This window comes from Periplaneta americana, chromosome 15 (assembly GCF_040183065.1).
Source record: "Periplaneta americana isolate PAMFEO1 chromosome 15, P.americana_PAMFEO1_priV1, whole genome shotgun sequence".
Classification (NCBI taxonomy): Eukaryota; Metazoa; Arthropoda; class Insecta; order Blattodea; family Blattidae; genus Periplaneta; species Periplaneta americana.
Genome location: NC_091131.1, coordinates 41,199,804 through 41,223,775, shown reverse-complemented (window position 1 = coordinate 41,223,775; position 23,972 = coordinate 41,199,804). Strand labels below are relative to the sequence as shown.

At 34.8% G+C, this 23,972-nt stretch overlaps 1 protein-coding gene across 2 annotated transcripts in view; it reads left to right on the top strand.

Moving 5' to 3' along the window:
• The window catches only part of LOC138714812 (uncharacterized), a 480,985-nt gene that overhangs the window by 95,489 nt on the left and 361,524 nt on the right, over nucleotides 1-23,972 (top strand). For both annotated transcript variants that reach the window (XM_069846967.1, XM_069846965.1), the window contains exon 2: nucleotides 6,000-6,066. The gene's annotated coding sequence lies outside the window, so the exon portion shown is untranslated. The remainder of the gene's footprint in view (nucleotides 1-5,999; nucleotides 6,067-23,972) is intronic.

Below are 23,972 nucleotides of genomic sequence, written 5' to 3'. Positions count from 1 at the left end.
ACAAATACCAACACAGAAACTAGAAGGAATGCTAGAAAACAAGCCAAACCACAGCTTTCTAAGCGCAAAAGTTCCAGAGATATCATAATTTTTGTGAAATGACTCGTAATACCAAAATTGACAACTGTTACTAGATATTAAAAAAATTAATTAACACACTTATATTTAGGTTACATGGCTAAATTATACACCAAAATGAGCAGAAATGTTTGAAAAATTCAGTTATGTATAAATAAAGAATGACATTTTTCTTCATTTTAGACTTGTACTGTCTCACCTTAATATTGCCAAGTCAAAATGTAGCTTTACGAACTGCATCGAAACAATACAACCGTTACAAAAATAAATAGCAAGCTGTAGTGCCCAACGCAGTGTTTATGGCTTAAAAGTAATGGCCCATAATTCCTGTTCCTGCAGTCCATTTTGTTACAGTGAGGCTCCGTCTGGAATCTCGAGGAACAGTGGAGCTAAGGGTAAGAGAAGACTGGAGATAGATCCTCTGTCAGCATTTCCCGCAAATGAATAGGCGCTGAGAAGCATATTGTAGGCCATTTGTAATATTTTAACTTGATCTGATTTGTCATATTTCTCTCCTTTCCTCCCTTACTAGAAACTAATTTATCTGCAAGTTAAGGAGAAATTCTTTAATGACAAAGTCCCTTCCAAGTTTATTTTATTGAGAAATAACATCTTGATTACATATCTTTTAACACTATATCACTTTGGAAAACGTATTATATGTCTTTCAGTGTTACCTTTTATGTTACCTTGTTAACATGTTTCGGCCTGCTATTGGCCTTCTTCAGAACTGGTTTTTGCTGGTCTTGGCGCCTTTTGTGTTTTGTTTCCTGAGGGGGTGTGTTTGTGTAGTGTAATGTGGAGTCAAAGAGTGTGTGAAATTGAGTTGTGTGTTGAGAATTTCATTTGGATGTATTTTTGTGTGTTTGTATATTTCGTATTGTTCTAGTGTGTTTAGTTTCTGGCTTTTTGGTTGGACGTGTAGAATTTCCATGTCTGCGTTGATGTCTCTGTATGTGTGGTTAGCATTTGTGACGTGTTCTGCATATGTGGAAGTGTTTTGTAATTTTGTTATGGCTGTGATGTGTTCTTTGTAACGTGTTTGAAATGATCTACCTGTCTCAAATGTAACACATGCAACAACCTCTACATAGGACTACTTTTCGTTCGTTCTGAAAAGGAATTAAAAAATTTTACATTTTTTTTCGCCGTGTCTCAAGTTTCAAGTCCATAGTACACACTGGTGACATAAAAATTAGGTGTTTTGTAAACTACACACTGAAGGAGCTTTGGACACTTATGCTTGAAACACGGTCTTCTAAATGAACTATTTTTCTAAAAAACATGACATCATGGTGCAGCACTGAATTAAGAAGGCAGTGGCCTAATGCAGTTTCATTACGAGTTATGTGGAAAAGATAAGGGCCTTATATATTACAGTAATGTTCCAAACATTGTAAAGAAGGTACTAAGAATGTCAATGTTCAACATTAACATGTTATTCTTCATTATATTTACATTATTCCACTTCGAAAGCATCTTCATATTTCATAACCCCAATTGCTAATGTTTAGTGCACAAGTCAGCAATCAAGCAAGCGTTTTCGTTTACTAGCTACTACGGACTTGATTGTTATGCACTGTGTAGCTTTGGATCAGGGGGCGGCTCTACAATAATAACTGCAGAGCTGCAGAACCGCCATTTAAATGGACCTGAAAAAATTAAAAATGTAAAACGTGCTTTTATGTAATCTAGTTCATTGTTTCATTTATTTTTCCTATTCATTCTCCTTCGATTCGAGATTTTACTGTCTGTAGGAGCCTTGAACTGCTCGAGAATTTTAGCTGTAGTGTACTTTTCAGATCTGTGATCGGCAGTTCCTGAAGCTCAACGTAGGGTAGTCGGCAGCAGAAAACTGGTTTTCTTCACCGTCCCATAAGACTGCATTAGAGCTGCAACCGAAGCAGCTCTCTCCGAATGTACAAAAGAACCGCCAACACCCCCATCTCTTTATGACCTGAGTTAGAACACACAGGCTTCTGGACTACTGTACATCATTACAGTTCCAGTGTGTTATAGTACTGTGGGTGGTGTGATGTCATTAGTTAGTGTGTCTAAAGAAATATTTTATATTAAAAATGAATGAAATGAAAACCTAATCGACCAACCCTTTTCGAAATTAAGAGAGAAATTGCATGTTAACTCAAGAAATTAGGACGTCCTACACAAAATTTAAATATTGAAATTTATGAAAAAAGTCGAGGAAATCACGTAGCCTTACTTACTTACTTACAAATGGCTTTTAAGGAACCCGAAGGTTAATTGCCGCCCTCACATAAGCCCGCCATCGGTCCCTATCCTGTGCAAGATTAATCCAGTCTCTATCATCATATTCCACCTCCCTCAAATCCATTTTAATATTATCCTCCCATCTACGTCTCGGCCTCCCTAAAGGTCTTTTTCCCTCCGGTCTCCCAACTAACACTCTATATGCATTTCTGGATTCGCCCATACGTGCTACATGCCCTGCCCATCTCAAACGTCTGGATTTAATGTTCCTAATTATGTCAGGTGAAGAATACAATGCGTGCAGTTCTGTGTTGTGTAACTTTCTCCATTCTCCTGTAACTTCATCCCGCTTAGCCCCAAATATTTTCCTAAGCACCTTATTCTCAAACACCCTTAACCTATGTTCCTCTCTCAGAGTGAGAGTCCAAGTTTCACAACCATACAAAACAACCAGTAATATAACTGTTTTATAAATTCTAACTTCCAGATTTTTGGACAGCAGACTGGATGATAAGAGCTTCTCAACCGAATAATAACACGCATTTCCCATATTTATTCTGCGTTTAATTTCCTCCCGAGTGTCATTTATATTAATTGTTACTGTTGCTCCAAGATATTTGAATTTTTCCACCTCTTCGAAGGATAAATCTCCAATTTTTATATTTCCATTTCGTACAATATTCTGGTCACGAGACATAATCATATACTTTGTCTTTTCGGGATTTACTTCCAAACCAATCGCTTTACTTGCTTGAAGTAAAATTTCCGTGTTTTCCCTAATCGTTTGTGGATTTTCTTCTAACATATTCACGTCATTCGCATAGACAAGCAGCTGATGTAACCCGTTCAATTCCAAACCCTCTCTGTTATCCTGAACTTTCCTAATGGCATATTCTAAAGCGAAGTTAAAAAGTAAAGGAGATAGTGCATCTCCCTGCTTTAGCCCGCAGTGAATTGGAAAAACATCAGATAGAAACTGACCTATACGAACTCTGCTGTATGTTTCACTGAGACACATTTTAATTAATCGAACTAGTTTGTTGGGAATACCAAATTCAATAAGAATATCATATAATACTTCCCTCTTAACCGAGTCATATGCCTTTTTTGAAATCTATGAATAACTGATGTACTGTACCCTTATACTCCCATTTTTCTCCATTATCTGTCGAATACAAAAAATCTGATCAATAGTCGATCTATTACGCCGAAAACCGCACTGATGATCCCCAATGATTTCGTCTACGTACGGAGTTAATCTTCTCAAAAGCATATTGGACAAAATTTTGTACGACGTCAACAAAAGTGATATTCCTCGAAAGTTACCACAGCTGGTTTTGTCCCCCTTTTTAAAAATAGGTACAATTATGGACTCCTTCCATTACTAGTCATTTTAATACCGAAATGTGTAATGGAAACTATTGGGTTTTTGCTGCGGTCATGAAAACGCTTTCTCTATTCTGTTCAGAGGAGAAAATACATGGACAAACACCGGAGTGAAGGATTTAGTTAATTTGACTAAAAAAAAACTAGAAAAGCATGTGGGGCACATCTCCACTGCGTGATTGGTTGCACCAGGTGGGAGAGGTGTAGCGCACGGATGGTTGGAGTACAATTTCGAGTGCACAGTCAACTTCGAGAAGGGGCTGTAATTACACGCGTTACCCGATTTAGATGCAATAAACAGCATGCGTTTGCTAAATACACTATTTTTCACGCAGAACTGCCAACCTTTGTAACCGCGGGCCGCTACTGCTTTGGATCATGACTTCTGACGTCACACCCGACTTTTTAGACAAGTATCTAGTTCACTTCAGCTGAAAATGTAGCTTTGAGACACGGTCTCAATATTCAATAAAGGGAATTCCTCGAACAGCGTTATTTTAGTTCATACGCAGTTGGTCGAGAGGGGCGGAGCTATGGAGATGAGTTTCATAAAGATCCACCATCAAAGCGGACAATGTTATTCTTGGTGGGTAAATTCAAGCGAACTGGCTCAATTTTGTATCAACGCAAAGGAAGAAGTGGGAGGAGAAAAAAGCTGCAGACATTGGGTATGGTATTTCATAAAATTGTGGCTTCTTCTACGAAAAGCCAGAGATGGATCGTCAAGGAATTAAATCTAAAGAGAACGTCAGTTCCACGAATGATCCATGAATTGGATGCATTTTCGTAACGCATACAGGTTACATAGCGTCTGCAAGCACGAGATTTAAATCAAAGGGTCTGTTTTTGTTCTTTAGTTTCGGTATACTTTATTCTTGGCCATATCGTATGTATGTATGTATGTATGTATGTATGTATGTATGTATGTATGTATATGTATGTGTATGTGTATGTATGTATGTATGTATGCATTTTTTAATCCTTCTTTACAAGCATGTTCCATTACAAAATGCGATACTACATGCTAATAGATTACACATTACAATATTGCTAACTCTTCCGAATACAATGTATACACATTATTGCTAGCCTATTCTACTTTTCCTAAATTTATTATTTGCAACGTGTTAACATCTATGCTACTGTTGAATCATTTAAATACATTATACAACACTATTTTAGAGCCTATTCTGTTTTTTCTGTTTACAAATTAAAAAAAAAAATATTCTATTGTTAATCCTTTTTTCAAATTTTCAAATTCAAATTCAAATTTATTCACAATTTACAATTTAAATGGTACATATGAATGAATACCCGAAATGAGCATATGCTCGTGCTCGGGTACAGTCCAGTAGAGTCTACATAAATTTTACAGGGATCGATAATAATGTTGATGATAGTAATAATAATAATAATAATAATAATAATAATAATAATAATAATAATGCTACTACTACTACTACTACTACTAATAATAATAATAATAATAATAATAATAATAATAATAATAACCGTGACGGAGATAATACAAAGATAGTAATACAAATTAATAAATAATAATAATAATAATAATAATAAAACAAAGTATTAACAATAATAAAGTAAATACCAAGACTGATAAAATAAAATATAAAACCACTTAGCGAGAGTTAACACAACTTAAATAAGAATATAATAACCAGAAAAAAATAACGAAACTAGAAAATCAACAAAAAAGTCGTTATCGCAGACGACAGCAACCGCCGTATTGACATTGTGTTATGTATTATTGGTAGGAGGGGGGAGCCGAAGGTCTACATCCTGACGTTCTCTTCGAATCTTTTCATAGAATCATGGGAAGTTAATGCTGAAAAAGAAAATGTTTACGAGTGAAACGAGTCAAAACTATGTTTAGAAGAATACTATTTAAACATAGTTTTTAAAAGGATTAACAATAGTATAGATTTTTTTAAAATTTGAATAGGCTCTAAAATAGTGTTGTATAATGTATTTAAATGATTCAACAGTAGTATGTATGTATGTATGTATGTATGTATGTATGTATGTATGTATGTATGTATGTAGGTATGTATATATGTATATATGTATGTATATATGTATATATGTATGTATGTATGTATGTATGTATGTATGTATGTATGTATGTATGTGTAAATATTTTAATTGTGGATTTAATAAACATTTTCAGGTAAAAAAGTTGAAAAAGTATCTTCCATGTATTATGTACTATCTTACTCCGAAAATAATACGAGTGTTAGTGGAAACTGAATCAAGTGAGATTGGTAATATTTGTATTTTCTTTTCAGGGATGTTTCTCAGGACAAGTGCTTAGGAAGACGTGTGCGATTGCTGGAGAATGGACCACAGAATAATGTAAGTGGTCTACATAGCTGCGGTATATTATGTTCCTTAGGTCTCCTTGTGAATTTCTTTTCTACAGGAATCTCATTTTTAGTTTCGACTTGGGAGGATTTGCTTAGTTTTATTCTCTACCAGTTGGCACAGTTTCCATTTTGAAGAACTTAATTCTTTCACTTTAGGAACATTGCGTTGAGATGGCCGTGTTGTGTGTAGGATTGTTATCTTTTTCCTTCTAAGTCTTACTTGAGTGAATTTTTATACTATCAGCATTAGAGACGTATCATCTATGGCTTAGGAGTCGTGTCTACTCATATTGGTTTTCGGTCAAGATTTCTTATTCGTTTAAATTTTGAACGTTATTTCTAAGCAGTATTTTATTTTTCGTTGTAGAAAATGTAGCGAGAATCTTGCGCATACTACAAAATCGATTTCGACATATCTTTCAAGCATTGTTGACACTGAAGAAAAAATATTCTTTCTGGTACGAGCATATCCCGTGTGTCTTTTTAATACTACAGTATATTGACATAACATCAGGTATACCACAGGGGTCGGTACTCGGACCATTGTTGTTCATAATATATGTCAATGATATTACATTTCTTTTAAGACATTGTAACTATCACTTGTATGCTGACGACCTTCAATGCTACATCTCTTCCCGCTTAGACCGAGTAAACGACGCTATAGACAAACTGAACGAAGACATTGACTCGATTGTGACGTGGACAAAGAAACTCCATCTTAGAATCAATCCTGGAAAGACACAAGCAATTATATTAGGACATAAACGGCAAACCGACGCTGTAAAACACCTTGACATTTCCCCCGTTAAAGTAAGTACAGTGCATATCCCTTTCAGTTCTTCGGTAAAAAATCTTGGCATTCACATGGATAATAATCTCAACTGGGACATGCAAATCACAGAAACCAGCAGAAAAGTATATTCTATTATCCATGTGCTAAAAAGGATAAATGTTCATCTCCTCTCTTGCTTAAAAAAGGCCCTTGTGCCAGACACTTGTATTTCCCTATTTTGACTATGCTGACATTTTACTGACTGACCTCTCCAGCGACAACAAAACGAAACTTCAACGTGCTCATAATTTGTGTGTACGTTTTGTAAGCAATGTTCGTAAATATGATCATATTACCCCATCCCTGGAAGCAATAGGTTGGCTTAAACTAAATAAAAAAAGAAATTTACATTCACTTCTCTTTCTCTTCGAAATCTTGAACTCTTCTATTCCTTCGTACCTGTCATCTCGCTTCACTTACCTTTCTTCCCACCACAATCTGAATACACGCTCTCGTCTTGAAACAATACTAATAATACCATCCCTCCTCATACTCATCCTCTTTCACAATAGCCCTGCCAAGACTCTGGAATTCGCTATCTGCTAGCATCAGGGACTTTCGAAATAAAACTGAATTCAAACGCAAACTTACTAGGCACTTGGTCAGTAATTGATTTCTTGTAAATAGTTTCCTTAATCTATCACAAAATATTTCAATATCCAGTAATTTCATCACTATAAAATTTTGTTATTCTAGGTTTAATTTGTAATTCAGTAAATATAAAATATTCTTTGTTTTTCTGTGATAAATTATCTAGCTTTAATTAGGCCTAGTCAGGTAATCTTTTCGTACTTTGATTTTTATTGTAATTGTAAATTTAATACTAATTGTAATTTTATTCTTCATATTATAGTTGGAATCTCCTGGTAGAGGGGCAGAGAAGGCCTGACGGCCTTATCTCTACCAGGTTAAATAAATACTACTACTACTACTACTACTACTACTACTACTACTACTACTACTACTACTACTACTACTACTACTACTACTACTATATATCCATTTGCTCAGCCTTTTATCCTAAACTATTACTACTTTTTGTTTTGTTAATACTCTAAATCCAAGAGTCGATTCGTCCCTGAAGCATGGACAAGGAAACCTTTCCTAATTGAAACACGTGTTTTCCAAACGTCCGTGCAAGTCACAATATGTATACGTTAGGACTTAGGAGAACTGAAGAATCAGTCAATTAGTCCTCTGTGAAATGTGCTTTATTATTAATGTACAGCAGTGGTAAAAAAAAAACCGGACCGACCCTTGTAGCTGATTTCAGAGCCTTGTTCACTCTAGAGCACGATAGACTGGTAACTAAGACTTTCGTGGTTCGAATCCTACCTGGGAAGGAAACTTTTTTTTTGTTCCTTATTCAAATTTATTCCCAATACTTTTCGATTGCAGCGATATTTTACTACTTAATTAAGTTATTATTCCCAGAACATGAATTTTACCAGCAATCGAAAAGTATTGGGAATGAATTTGATTAAGAAAAAAAAAAAAAAAAAAGTTTCCTTCCCAGGTAGGATTCGAATCACGAAAGTCTTAATTACCAGTCTATCGTGCTCTGGAGTGAACAAGGCTCTGAAATCAGCTACAAGGGTCGGTCCGGTTTTTTTTGCCACTACTGTACATTATCAATAATGTCCCCAGTCATCAAAAGTTCAGTATAAAATATCTCCACACTCAATAAATGACCATTATCTTAACTGTCCATAGACGTTAAATGTGTCCACACCTGTAACGGTCAGCGCGTCTGGCCGCGAAACCAGGTGGCCCGGGTTCGAATCCCGGTCGGGGCAAGTTACCTGGTTGAGGTTTTTTCCGGGGTTTTCCCTCAACCCAACACGAGCAAATGCTGGGTAACTTTCGGTGCTGGACCCCGGACTCATTTCACCGGCATTATCGCCTTCATTTCATTCAGACGCTAAATAACCTAGATGTTGATACAGCGTCGTAAAATAACACAATAATAATAATAATAATAATAATAATAATAATAATAATAATGTTAAATGTCCATATCAAAAATGTCCAGAGTTATTACACCCACGGTATCATAAATGTCTAATATAATATTTATTAAATGTGAATTAATAATTTAACAATGAAATGTAAACTAATTTTACAATATTCTGTAACATAATTTAGTTTCTAATTTTTTTGGTGCACTGGAATCAGCATGCAGCTTCATAGAGTTATGAAAAAGCCCGCAAATATTCTTTAACATTATTGTTGTCCTTATATATATGTAAAATCCATTACGGTAAACTCAACTCTTCGTTGATTTGTAATATACTTCTTGGTTACGAGGTGCCATTGGTCCATATCCTGTGCAAGATTAACCCAGTCCCTACCATCATATCTCACCTCCCTCAAATCCATTTTAATATTATCCTCCCATCTACGTCTCAGCCTCCCCAAAGGTATTTTTCCCTCAGTTCTCCCAGTTAACACTTCATAGCATTTCTGGATTCAGCCATACGTGTTGCCCATCTCAAATGTCTGGATTTAATGTTCCTAATTATGTCAGGTGAAGAATACAATGCGTGCAGTTATGCGCTGTGCAACTTTCTCTATTCTCCTGTAACTTCATACGTCTTAACCCCAAATATTTTACTAAGCACCTTATTCTCGAACACTCTTAACCTCTATTCCTCTCTGAAAGTGAGTGTCCAAGTTCAAATTTCTCACTAGAATGAAAATATTTTGTTTGATGTTTATTTTTTCTCAGATATTTTGTATTCTTTTGGGAAAAGTCGATGAGACATACAGAGGGTGGTACACGATTTCTATTTAAAAAAAAAATGTTGACTAGAGAGACTTATCTTCATCCTTTCCCACGAAATTAAGCTTCTACTATTTGCGTGGTCGGTTCAGCCGTTTTAATGTATTCTAAGGCTTCAGTTCTTGGAGTCTAACTTCGCTTTCCATATTTCGAATCGCGTATTCTTTTGTCTCGTAATTGCTGCCAATATCCTGTCTCTGCCTTAAAAATAACGAGGAGAAAAACATCGTGAAGGAAGATAAGTACGATTTCTTGGAACTCCGAGGTAGGACTCGACGATCTACGTCTATCAGAATTGACGGCTTAGCGGTGCTTGCGGAACTGATCGCTTCATCCGTGTTGTGCTGCATGTCGTTTCCATGACTACATGATTGGATTTCCAATATAAGCAAAATTTTTTCAGCGATGCGCCTCCGTACGAGATAATACAGGTTTCTGTAAACGTCTCTACGTCAAAAATAACAATTTGTGTTGAGTTGGCTGACAAGGCTAAGCCCTCTTGCAACAACAACAACAACAACAATAATAATAATAATAATAATAATAATAATAATAATAATAATAATCATCATCATCATCATCAAGATTTGGGCCATTTGGTCCGTTCCTTCTCAGAGAAATTGATCTTCCCATCTATTATAAGGTCTGCCTTTACTCCGTTGTCCAACTGGGGTAGAGTTCAAAAGTAATTTTGGGAACCTGTCTTCATACATACGTTCAATATGTTCTTTCCAGTCTTCTTTGCATTGTAATAATTTATCATTGAGGTTAAAAATCTTAAGTTCAGCACGTATGTCTTCAGATCTTTTATGATCTAAGAGAGTAAACCGCGCAACCGATCTCAAAAATCTCATCTCTGCAGCCTCTATCTTCCTCCTGTCTGATTTATTCAAAGTCCAGTTCTCGCTGCCGTATGTAAGCATAGGGACTGACATAACTTTATAAAACTTAAGTTGTGTGGACTTCAAAGTTTTACGTCCTAAGATCCTTCTTATAGTGCCACACATTCCTTGTAACTTATTCACTTTATAAGTTATATCGTTTTTCTGGCAGTATGATACATTGCACCCTAGATAATTGAAGGAGTTAACTTGTTCCTTTATTTTACCTTCTATGACTATGTTAGCTCTTAAATGGCATTTACCTATGAAGGCCATAGTTTTGGTTTTGGCTGATGATATCTTTAAATTATATTCTTTTATTATATTTACAAGTTTATTTGTTGGTAATTGCAAACCGTCTTCCGAATCATTAAAAATGATCAGATCATCAGCAAACAAAATAGTATTTAAAAAATGATTATTAATAATAATGAAATTCTTAAAAGGTGTACTTTGCCATTCACGAATGACTGCGTCAATATAAATGTTAGAAAGTGTTGGGCAACCTTGTTTCACTCCCTGATTTACATATATTTCATTTCCATTTTTTACCATTTTCCATACTTATGGATGTATTTACATATAAACTCTGTACAACTTTAATTATATGATTTGGAAATCCTTTATTTAACATTATGGTCCACAGCTTGTTCCGTAATACTCTATCGAACGCCTTTTCTAAATCGATAAAAATTTAAAACGTTGGAAGATTGAATTCTCTTCTTTTTTGTATCAATTGATCTAATACAAATACACAGTCTCTGCAAGAGCGTCCTATTCTGAATCCATGTTGTTCTTCTACAAGTAGGTTTTCGCTAAATTTCTGAATTCGCCGATTTACAATCTTCGTATATAATTTGTATACCGTATTGAGTAAACTTATACCTCTGTAGTTTTTACAGTCATAACGGTTGCCCTTCTTAAAAATCGGATATATTTTCCCTTTCAGCCATTCAATTGGGATGTTATATGTTCTCCAACAAACATTGAAAGTATTGAGTAATCTTTGTTTTACGATGTTTGGAGCATATTTTATTAATTCTATATTTACTCCATATCAACCAGGGGCTTTCTTGTTTTTCATATATTCTAATATCGTGTCTATTTCGTCTATCGTAATGACGTCCACAGTTTCTACCTCTCCTGTATAAGGGTTTACTTCTATTTCTTCATCGTTTGTCCATAGTTCTTTATAATATTGTAACCATACATTCTCCTTTATGTATAATAATAATAATAATAATAATAATAATAATAATAATGATAATAATAATAATAATAATAATAATAATAATAATAATAATAATAATAATAATAAACGTGATTAATTATTAGATATGAATGATCTTTGCATCTGAAAGCATCATTAAAATATTGCTACTGCTGCTACCTCATATTGCACAAGGACTCGATCGGATTCATGTCGAACCCTCAGCCTCATCTCGCCAAATACCATCTCGCCGACACCAAATCCATCGACGCTAAATAACCTAGTAGTTGATACAGCGTCGTTAAATAACCAACTAAAAATATCTACTATATTATTCAATGCCACTCAAACTCACATGAAAATGGGCGGCATTTTCTGTTTCTAACAATTTGCTTAGTTCATAAGATGTCACTGAAAGCCTGAGTTTGCAAACTAGATGAAAATATGTCAGGCTTGAACGAGTATCACTCCGTGGAAGTTAAAATTAGATTCAACTCCCCTAATACTAGTTCTGTTGATCGATCAAAATATTTAATCGATTAACTATTTGAATTTATTTGATATATTAATCGAGTTTTGATCGAGTTGAAAAAATGTCTTAATATACTGTAATACACAATTTTTGTTAAATTTAGCTTGTGTTCGGTGATAAGCATAAGTTAGTATTAAATGTTGTACATATATCTGTATATATTGTATCGTTATATTACAAAACAACTATTTTAATTACTTATTAACATATTTGTTATGAGGCTTATAATCTATTGTGTTAATTTCTCCTGGAATTTTTGAGGCAAACGTAAATAACAAAAAGGTATGAAGACTCACCTAGTTAATACTGCTTCATCCATGATTTTAAACATGTGAGTGAATTCACGTGCTCCGAATTAAGTGCCGGTCTGCGTTTAGTAACAATGTTTCCTGCATCACTAAACACGAAAAAAAACTTTTTTTCTGTCAAGCACTTCTCCACGATCGTTCAATTTAAATCCAAACGTTTCATCGAGTTTACCTCTCAAATTCTCATATGAGGTAATGTAGTTTACACTTTTCACAAGCCACAGAAAACGGATTTTTTTCTTCATGAAACGAAACACTCAACCTTCATATACAAACTCAGTACAGAAACTCCAACTGCAAAAGTACAGCGATCGAAACAGAAGACTGGCCCCTATTGTAATCGAATTACCAGATTTTAGAAAGAGAAGAAGGTAGTTACGCTCTCACTTGCACACAGTGTAGACATGGCTATTTTATAAGGGATGAAAGGGTCGAATCCCAGAAAAGTATGTATTTCATATGCTAGGAAGATGAGCTGACAACTAGGTGTAAGTTTTCTTGGAAAACCGTAAAACTTAATAAGGATTTCGCATTGTGTTTTAACTTTCAATAGAGGTAGATTAGGTCACTGTCCTCATATCTCCATCTCTTTCTGAAGTGTTTGTGCAAAGATTTTCCATACGCTACCTGGTTTACAGTTAGAAAATAACGGTACTATTGTGCCTTTAAGTAAGTAATTTCCGAGAGAGAAATATTGTCGGAATTTTTAGTACGAGTTTGTATTAACATAATAATAATTAATCTCAACTACAACCGATTAATTTTAATCGACTCGATTATTCGATTAAATATTTTGATCGATTAATCTTTCAACAGAAATTGATCGACTAATCGATTAAATTCCACAATACTACCTAATACCCATACGTGCGATTAGTTTGGAAGTATTTATAACACTAGTGCATTCATCGCATGCAAGCAAAAACCACAAAGAAAATTGCTATTTTGAATTCTAATCGAGTTTCAGTATCAAACTTCATTAATTATTCTACTATTCCATTGTTACTATATCTCGATAATTACTTAAAGTGTAAAATAAATTGAGTTTCTTAGGGCGTATTTTGTCGCTGCTACAATAGAGCACACCGCCACATTAGAGCTTCATATTTGTTAGAATTTACTGCAAAATTCGGCAGCTAAAGGCAAATACCTTGCTATAATAATACCGAACAGCTAGCAGTTCTACGCGGGAACGACGCTGGTGTTGCTACCTAGGCGACCGGTGTGGTGAAACCCACGAAACAAGCTGTAATCAACTGCAATGTATATTGTTGCTGGGCTAGTTAATAGTTTTATTAATTAGTGCTGTGTTAAAATGTCAGGGTGTATGTGTGCTGTTTATAATTGCTACAATTACAGCATTACAAATTGCTCCAATTCGTACTTTCGATTTCCGAGAGATCATAAAACATGAGTCAACAACATTCTTTATTAGGCCTAATGTCTTTGTCTCTGTGTTGATAGAACAATAAAAAGTAGCTTTTTTATTTAAGCCTAATAAATCAATAGAAATTAAAATGTATTGAAAATTTTAAGGTTATTGTTGTCCACATGCTTTTACTAATTATGACGAGCATCTTAATGTCAAAATTAATTTTGTCTCACTAAAGCAAAGAAAAAATACGCAACAATTAATTACGGAAAGTAATACGAAGTGCGCAATATTTCTTATAATATTCAGCTTTGATACAAAAGAATAATGTTACATTCAATTTAATACTACTCAACATTTCTTAAATGTCTCGTATATTATTCCACATTTTCTCGTTTTAAACAATAGTCCGAATCCCGCCATGTTAAATATTTATATTTGTGGACGTAATTCCACGCCGCTCCGCTAGATGTCAGGTCCGCGATATTTCGCACTCACGTCAATGCTGCTAATATACAGCTGTCCGGTATTATTATAGTAAGGTCTTTTCTAAAGGCTCATTCACGATTAAAGTTAAACATAACATAAGCGTTAACTTAAAAATGTAAACGTTACGGTAAAATCAATAAGTCATACCATCGTTCACGATGGGAACATAAACATAACCGCAAACATATTTTGTAACCATGGAAACATAACAACGATGCCATTTCCTCATATTCTGTCATATACTTCAGCGCTCCACAATTGTGTTCTGTTTGCAAATCACGTAAGCATAAGCATGAAAGTTTGGAGTTCGCAAACTTTCATGTTAACGTCTAACGGTAATGTTAATATCAGTTTTTATGTAAAACATTGTGAATGATCCCATTTGGTAACCTGGCCGCAAACTTCTGTGTTTATTTTACGGTTATGTTTAATTTTCATTGTGAATGGGTCTTAACTCCTACAATGTTGCAATATTTACACGGGAAGCTTATCATCACATATGTTTCAGCTCTTCTGCTTCGTTATTCGCGTCTTCCCTAAAGGAAATAATGATGATGATATTGTAGAATATTGATACGGGTAGCTATCCACACCTGTGGAGTAACGGTTAGCGCGTCTGCCCGCGAAACCAGGTGGCCTGGATTCGATTCCCGGTTGGGGCAAGTTACCTGGTTGAGGTTTTTCTGGGATTTTCCTTCAACCCAATATGAGCAAATGCTGGGTAACTATCGGTGTTGGACCCTGGATTCATTTCACCGGCATTATCACTTTAATCTCATTCAGACGCTAAATAACCTAAGATGTTAGTAAAGCGTCCTAAAATAACCTATTAAAAAAAAAAAAGATACGGGTAGCCTAAAATGCCTTCTTACATTAAAATGTGATAATGGTTTAATTCCTGAACGCAAAATTATTCTAGTTATTATGCTTTGTGGAAATTGTAGCGCTATCGACTTTCCATGGTGAGCCTGCCTCATACAATCCGTCACTGAGCAATGCTTACCCTACTCTAGTGATGCATATTCAAGCCCATAAATATGCTAAAGTGATCGGCTAGTAAATTGTTCTGTACGAGGGTTAACTTTCTTTTCCTACTAGAACGCATCGAAAGAAGGGTAGCGGTGTAAAGTTTGCCCATGCATAGGTTAAGTAGAGCAGCGATGTATAGAATAAGGAGGAGACATACTGTCCTTAACCCTTTGAAGCACAAATTAATTTTTTATGTTTTTCATATCATGGATCATATCAAAGCTTCAGTCAATTTTTTTTCAACATTTTAACTCTGCACACAATTTCAAAACACAGATGGGACCTCTATGTATACTCAAGAGGTGGTTCCTTGGTGGAATATCTGTGCCATAAAATTTTGAAAGAAAGAAAACGGTGGTTCTTCTGAATAACCACTATGCTTCAAAGGTTCAAATATTCCAAGTCCAAAATTTAACGAATTCGACTTTTTACCTAACAACTTATGTTTTACACAGGCTATCATTCTGTAAAAAAAAAAAAAAAAGAAGACACCAAGTCCAACTTTAAGCCTGTGTTTTTGGTTCATACAAATATTTATTTCAATGCTCATAATGCAAGCAGTTTCTTTGCGGTCCTGAAAAATTTACTACAATGGACTTGGAATGTTAGCCAATTCAGGTCTTCCATTAGAAATTATTTTGCTGCAGAAAACAAAATTTCACTGGACATAAGATAGCTGATGTCGGCAAAAAGCAGAAAAAGCACTTCTGAATTACGAGAGGAGTCAGGAATTTAAACTTGTTTCTAGAAGTGTGATTATGCTCATATAAGTAGTAGGTACATAATTATGTAACAGTTAAATAATAATTAGGGTAATTATAGGCCTCATTATGTATAACTGCTTAAGTTAAGGAGAAGCTATGTTTATTATTTGTTGTATCCTATTATTTTATAATTAGTTCCATTTATTATATAGGCACACGCTCGCAAAACATGCTTTTTTTCTTGTTTTCTTGTATGGGCGTAACACATTATCCATTGAAATTACTTCCGGGGTCCCGCAGGGGAGTGTCTTGGGGCCTCTTCTATTCTTGGCTTTTGTAAATGATCTGCCAGTTAATATCTTGTCTAGGGTTCGCTTATTCGCGGATGATTGTATGGTATACAGGGAAATAAAAAGTTATGAAGATACTCTTCTCCAGAATGACATCAATAGAATAAACGATTGGGCAATAGCCAACAAAATGAAAATAAATTCTCTAAAGAGCAAATCCATCAGCTTTACAAGGAAAAGAAATAAAATAGTCGCATCGTATACGTTAGGGGGTGAAACCATTCCGGAAGTTAACAAATATAAATACCTCGGAATAACATTCAGCAGCGATCTCGGCTGGGGGGAACACGTTACAGACACAGCGGGAAAAGCATGGAGAGCATTACACTTTGTGATGAGGGTACTAAGAAAAGGTTCTGATAAATCCAAAGAGATTGCATATAAATCACTAGTACGTCCAGTAATGGAATATGGTGCTGCATGTTGGGATTCTTACAGATTAGAACATATTAAGGCACTGGAAAAGATTAAAAAACGGGCTCTCTCACCATTAAAATGGGACACACTCACGGACAGGAGAAAGCGAATTCGATTATGCGCACTTTTCAAAACATACAGAGGTGAGCCTGCCTGGAGAGAAATAAAAAATAGGTTGCAGCCTCCAAATTACTCTTCAAGGAACGACCATTCATATAAATTGAGGGAAAGAAGGCAGAGGACGGACACTGGAAAGTTTTCTTTTCTCAATCGTACTATCAGGGACTGGAATGCTTTACCTGCAGACTTACTAGAGGCTTTACCAACAACCAAAAATGTATTTAAAAATAGGCTTAAGGACTTTACTAATAGACGGTAATTATACACAGTATTTGAAGGGTGTAAATGATATGTTGTTATTGAAGTGTTGTATCAGTGAAGAATTATGTTGTGTCAGTGAAGTGTGTTGTGTCGGAGAAGTGTTTTGTGTAAGTGAAAAGTGTTCCTGTTAGTGAAGCTTTATAGTTTATAGTGGCAGTGCAAAGTATTTGAACAGTGAAATGTTTTTGAAGTGTTAGTGAAATCAAGATAGAATCAGTGAAATGTGTCATAGTTCCAGTGCAGTGAGTGAGTTGACAGCGAAATGGGTGTAATGTTGAAAGATACTTGTGCAGATATGAACATATCATACTCATGGGTTTTAGTTCGTTCTTAGTTTTAAGATACAAATTAGATTTATTTCAAATGTTATTTTAAGTGATCGTTTCATTTAATTTAGGATATTCCCTGTTATTATTATTATTATAAATTATTGTTAGTATTAATTATTAGTGTTATTAGTAATTGTATTTTTAATTAATCAGTTTATTATTGTCATTATTGAGTGTAATTAGTTACCACTGCCACCGGGTATATACCCATTGCAGTGTGAATAAATACATACATACATACATACATTACTGAAGAGCTATTTAATTCATCTTGCAGTTGTAGGCCAATAAAGTTAAATTTGCTCACCGCTTCTTTTTCACCGCTACTGCCTGTAGAATAGATTCATTGGAACCAGTGAGCGCTTGATAGCACGTAACAGTCTTTCACGTGCTCTGACCTTGATATCCCTGAATTAATTGATGGGTGAATGAATGAAATTTCCTATATTTGCGGAATGGGGGCGACAGAAGAGCTCTAATTTATGTTGAATCATTTCTATTTAGTGTCTCCGCATACTTCATTTCTTAATAATGCAAAGTTTTCCACGTATTAATGTCAATAAAAACAAACTTATTTGAATATATCATTCTGAAGATGAATTAATAATTTCAGACTTTTGACACTGCTTGTCTTTGTAACTAAATAATTTCCACAAACCAACAAAGAGTATCACCTCAACTTTCATTATATAAGAAGCCAAGAGTCCAGTCAGCCTGAAACTTAAATGCAGAATTCTACGTCAATATTCAATGTACAACCTTTGTGTTCACCAGTGACTTGTACCTGCGTGCCGTACACGTGCTCTGAACAGTGCATACGTTGACATCACTGCATTAATTAATTAAATATTCGTATATGGGTTAAACAGTCTATATACCTGAATATCAAATAAAACACACTACAGTACAGTGTTAAAGAAATTGGAGAGTTTGATCCAAAACCTCATTCAGTCCATTTGGCCTTTGGTCATTTTTATGGTTTATATGATTATTAGGGAGCGGATTTTTATGTGCTAAAATTTAAATATATTTATTTTTTATGTGCTAAAAAGTACGAAAATATTTGCTAAAAATAAAAAAATATATATATATTATTTTAAATATGACAAAAATACCTTACTTTGCTTGAAAAAAATATATATTACTAGGTACTCACCAATCACACTTGAGTGCTAGTATTTGGCCGAGAATTGCAGTGAACAACAAAGGTCATCTCCAAATTCTCCATCACAAAAGCATGCCGATTATCTCTGAACAACGATTTATACTGTGAAAACAATCTTTCCACATCACAGGACGTTAGACGTGCATATTTAAAGAGAGGAATGTCTCAAACACCTACAGGCACACCCTCCAATACTTGAGCAACTTTACACATTTTTTTATATCCCCTGTTTTTCCCAAACACATTCTGTAATTTGTCCCTTAGTACTTGTACTTCTGAACCTGGTAGCGAGTCTAGTTTAATATTCACGGCATGCACCTCCCTGTTTCAGACAACAGGCTTTTGGATGTTTCAAGTTTTTTATGGTGTCACACAAAAAGCTTAGATTTGCTAATAGGAAAGCCAAATCGTTTTTAAACAACCATCTTTCAGTATATCTTGAAGGATATCGATTGACGAAGCCCGATAACAGGGAATCACAACAATATATATTGCCTTACTTGATAGATATGAGCGAGAGGCGAGAGATTTGTTTAAATTAAATAATGTTCATACCCAAGCTCTTATCTGTTGTGTTTCACAAACAAAGCGTGTAATGAAATCATCTTCAGCAACAATAAACATTCCTAATTATGTGTTGCAAGATCTCTCCTCCTTGTCCATGTTAATTTATTCTCTAATAATAACACTGATATGCTGCCTAGCAGTTCTCAGAACGTGAGGCGATACTATTACAAAAATGGATCACGGATACACCACACAGCGCTTAGAAACACGAAGCAACCAAGAATTCTTAAAAAGATAACGTACTTCTGAGTGATATAATTGATATAGTTTTAAAATATTTAAAAGTTCTTGTAAAAAAATTATTTAAGTAAACAAACTCCAAGATTTATGTGTTTATAATAGATTTCTTGAAAATATGTATTTACATAATTTTTTTGTGAAAATATGTGTTTTTATGTGAAATAAAATTCGGGGTTTAAACTTGAAACTTCATGTTCGGAATTTTTAACTTTGTTAATCGTGTTTTATCACACACAAAAGGAATATTTAATTACATAGGAATCCGCTCCTTAATGATTATATTTGATACCTCTGTCATGTTTTAAGCTTGTTTTCTTCCAAAACAAAGCCAATTCTTGTTTAAAAGTTTGTGTTATTATGTATGTCACTTGAATACTCGCTAAGTCCGTAGACCGGTGGATAAGAAAAACTGGACAAGTTCTTTCCTAAAAATGGACTTAACGCGTTTTGGGATCACACTCTCCAATTACATATTGTCTTTTCTTACTTTAATTCCAATATACGCGTTACACGCAATCATTGGGATTTCCTTAAATCCCCTGTCAATTTTTAACTTTTATATTGACAAGGTCATAAGAGACTTGCATTATGAAATTTTAAATTGACTTTCAGAGTATAGCTATAAATTGCATTCTATTTGGAGATGATACTCGTATGACAACAAAATTCTAACAAGAACACAATGAACAAACTACAAATATCTAAATATATTTTAACGGTCTTACTAATAAAAACTCTATATACAGACGTTTAACTGTCTTATACTTATACAATGAGTAGCTCGTTTAGAAGTCGTGTGTAAATTCCTTACTAATAATCACTACATACGTAGTGTATAACAGTACAACTGTTACACAGCTACGTCATAGATTCGTCATTACTTCATTACGAAAGGTAATAGAATATCTGAGGTTCTCTATTGCATCCGGTAGAGCGCTCTAGTGTGGCGTGTTAAGTATCGATAGTACAACTGGCTCTGATCGATTACCACACTACATTTTGGTCAAAGAGTACAAGCTACAGCAATATTATTCTAATAATTCTATGATCTTTGGTTTGTTCTTCTGTGGTTACAAGGTAACCATCATCATAAAATGACAGTCGATGCGAACAGCTGTTAGAGAGGCGGCCATTTTTTCCCTATATACAACGCTTAAACAAGGGGTTTCGTGTATATAACTACTGCAAAGCAATTCCCATTGGATAGTTACAGCCTGTTTATACGTCCATAGCTTATTCACGGTTTATTAGTAACGTTTTCTGTCTCAACTCTGCATAAGTCTCGTATAAAAACTATACACGGTTTATTAGTAAGACTGATTTTAAATATTTTACTTAAAATACTTTTTAACAAACTCAAAAAGAGAGAAAAAGAGAGCGATATATACTGCGTGTTCAGTTCAAAGTGTGTCATGGCTCGCTGTATGCCGTCATGTGGCTAGTCGATGAGCCTAGAGCAGCTGTGGCGAAAATGCAATCGTGCGCTGAGCCACTGTGTAACCTGCAACGTGCATAGCACCTATGGAGGGAGGCGGACAACCGAAGGGGAAGTGAAGCAATTGTCTGACTTATTAACGGATTTTCATTTTCCCTACGTCAAGCACTTAAATATAATTTTATACAGTACAAGGCTACAAACTAATGTTTAGTACGTGTAACGAAGAAAGAAATGAACAATATCACACCTAAAATTAACTGTCTTCAGAATGTCTCTGCGACAGAGTTTCAAAATCAGGAATTATGTCACTTACTGCCAGTCATAGTTGATCACGAAGGTATTTGTCTGTCAGTCGTTATCTAAATTTGGTTTTTACTATTTTAATTGTTGAAAATAATTTTTCAAAAAACGTAAGTTGTAGCGAACATGACTTCAACAGAGCAAGCGAAAGAACGAAGCTTCGGATATTTATTTTTTGGCAAAGATTTGAAAGTTCAACATTTGTCAAGTCCTTACATCTAGCTTTCATTTGACTTCACATAGTAAATCAGTGAGTTCAAATTGAAGAGCTAACCGCATTATTCGTACATCTGCTGAAAAAGGGTCGTACAGACGAACAGAGATGATGATGATGATGCTGATGATGATGATAGATGATAACAACAACAATAACACTTAACCTTTTAATGTTTCATCAGTAACATGTAGTATAATACCGTTTTATGTTATACAACCGTTTTCCTCGTAATACTTGTGAACAAATAATACATTTAATATTCTCATCATATTGACAGCAAAAAATGCGTCCTCCCATCCTACTTGGAACTTTCGTACATGGTTTCGAGAGAGACATATGCCACTCGCAGGTTAGAGACAAATACAAATGGAACGGAGTTTGACTCGTGAGTGAGAGGGTGGGGGTTGGCGAAGGTTAGAAGCAAGCGAAATGCACTGCGAGCCACAATGTCTCGCGAGTCACGTTCTCGCCACGCCTGGCCTAGAGAATTCAATCTTCCTACACTTCCACAGAGGCGTATTACCTATGTGCCAGAGAAGTTGCCTAGCAAGTACGGCGTTCATTCTGAAGAGTACTTACCGATACGTACGGTAACGACTGTAGTGGCAGGAATGTGAACTGTTTGGAAACACGTACTGAGGTGAGTTTTTTTCTTACTGTCGGGATATGGGGAGAGAGTTAAGGCGATTACTTACGTATTTGCTGACATTAACTTCGACGGTCAACATGGACACGGAACATTTGATTTGTATTGTGGAATGTTGCCGTACACAACCGATGATAATAAATACCCTGCGTACGACTTGCCCGAGCAAAACACAGTTCGAAAGAGGTTATGGTAGTACACAGACTTTATAGACCGCCATCTGTTTCTACGACGTTCAAGTTATACTATACACGTTCTCAAGTTCAGATTGAACGCCTTGATTAATAGGCAACTTCTCTGACATAAAAGCTGAAACTCGCTTCAAATCGCCGACCCACAACAGTGACGTCATGACACACTTTGAAATGAACACCCAGTATATTTTATATATGGTTTTTAAAAGTAAAGAAAGTCTAGATACAAAAATAATGATACAAAATAAAATTTTCGATCAAGTTAACAAATCTGTTATGTAGGTTTGAAATAATATATTTGATATAAGCTAGATTCTTATATGTTGACAATAAACTGGCCAAATTAAAAAAAGTAACCCTGTAAAAATAACTAAGGAAGAGACTACTGAAGTGCTCTGTGTGCAGTGTGGCATTGTATGATGCAGAAAGATGGACATTACGACAAAGTGAAGAGAAGCGAATAGAAGCATTTGAAATGTGGATATGGAGAAGAAAGTAGCGTGTGAAATAGACAGACATAATAAGAAACGAAGCTGTGTTGGAAAGAGTGGGTGAAGAAGGAATGTTGCTGAAAGTGTTTAGAAAGAGAAAAAAAGGAATTGGTTAGGTCACTGGCTGAGAAGAAACTGCCTACTGAAGGATGCACTGGAAGGAATGGTTAACGGGAGAAGATTTCGTGGCAGAAGAAGATATCAAATAATAGGCGATGGATCATATGAGACAAAGAGGAAGGCAGAAAATAGGAAAGATTGGAGAATGCTGGGTTTGCAGTGAAAGACCTGCCCTTGGGCAGAACACTTACGCAAGTATGTACTAATAATCAGTACATAATAATAATAATAATAATAATAATAATAATAATAATAATAATAATAATAATAATAATAATAATAATAATAATGTTTTATTTTCGCTGGCAGAGTTAAGGCCATAAGGCCTTCTCTTCCACTCAATCAGCCTTAATCAATACAATACATAAATTTAAATTACAAATATTTTCACTACACTTAAAAGGTTCTCCAGCAATAATCTTCACTACACATTTATTTAAATTTAGATAAATCTATAAGGTAAAGTAGTAACTTAATTTATGAGCTAATTTAATTCAATGAATTATAATTAATTTAATATTTGAGATAGCTAGTAAAATGATGAAAATTAATTTAATACAAGCTTACTAGGACTATGTTACAGGGAGAATATATATATTTCTATTTCTATAATGAGAATATTAATGTAATTGCCATTAGAGGTTTTGTAAATCTATTTAGAGAAATTAAAGATAATAATAATAAGAATGGACAGATGTTAGTTTCATTATAAGTAACAAATATTAATCAGGAATTCATCTGTTAAGTAAGAATTTATGTAATTTTGACCTAAATGAAGCTATTGTCCAACAACCCCTTATATCACTCGGAAGCGAGTTCCAATTTCTAGCAACTGAAACTGTATAGGATGAAGAATATAAAGATGTCTTGTGGTAGGGTATAATGAGTAAATTGTTAT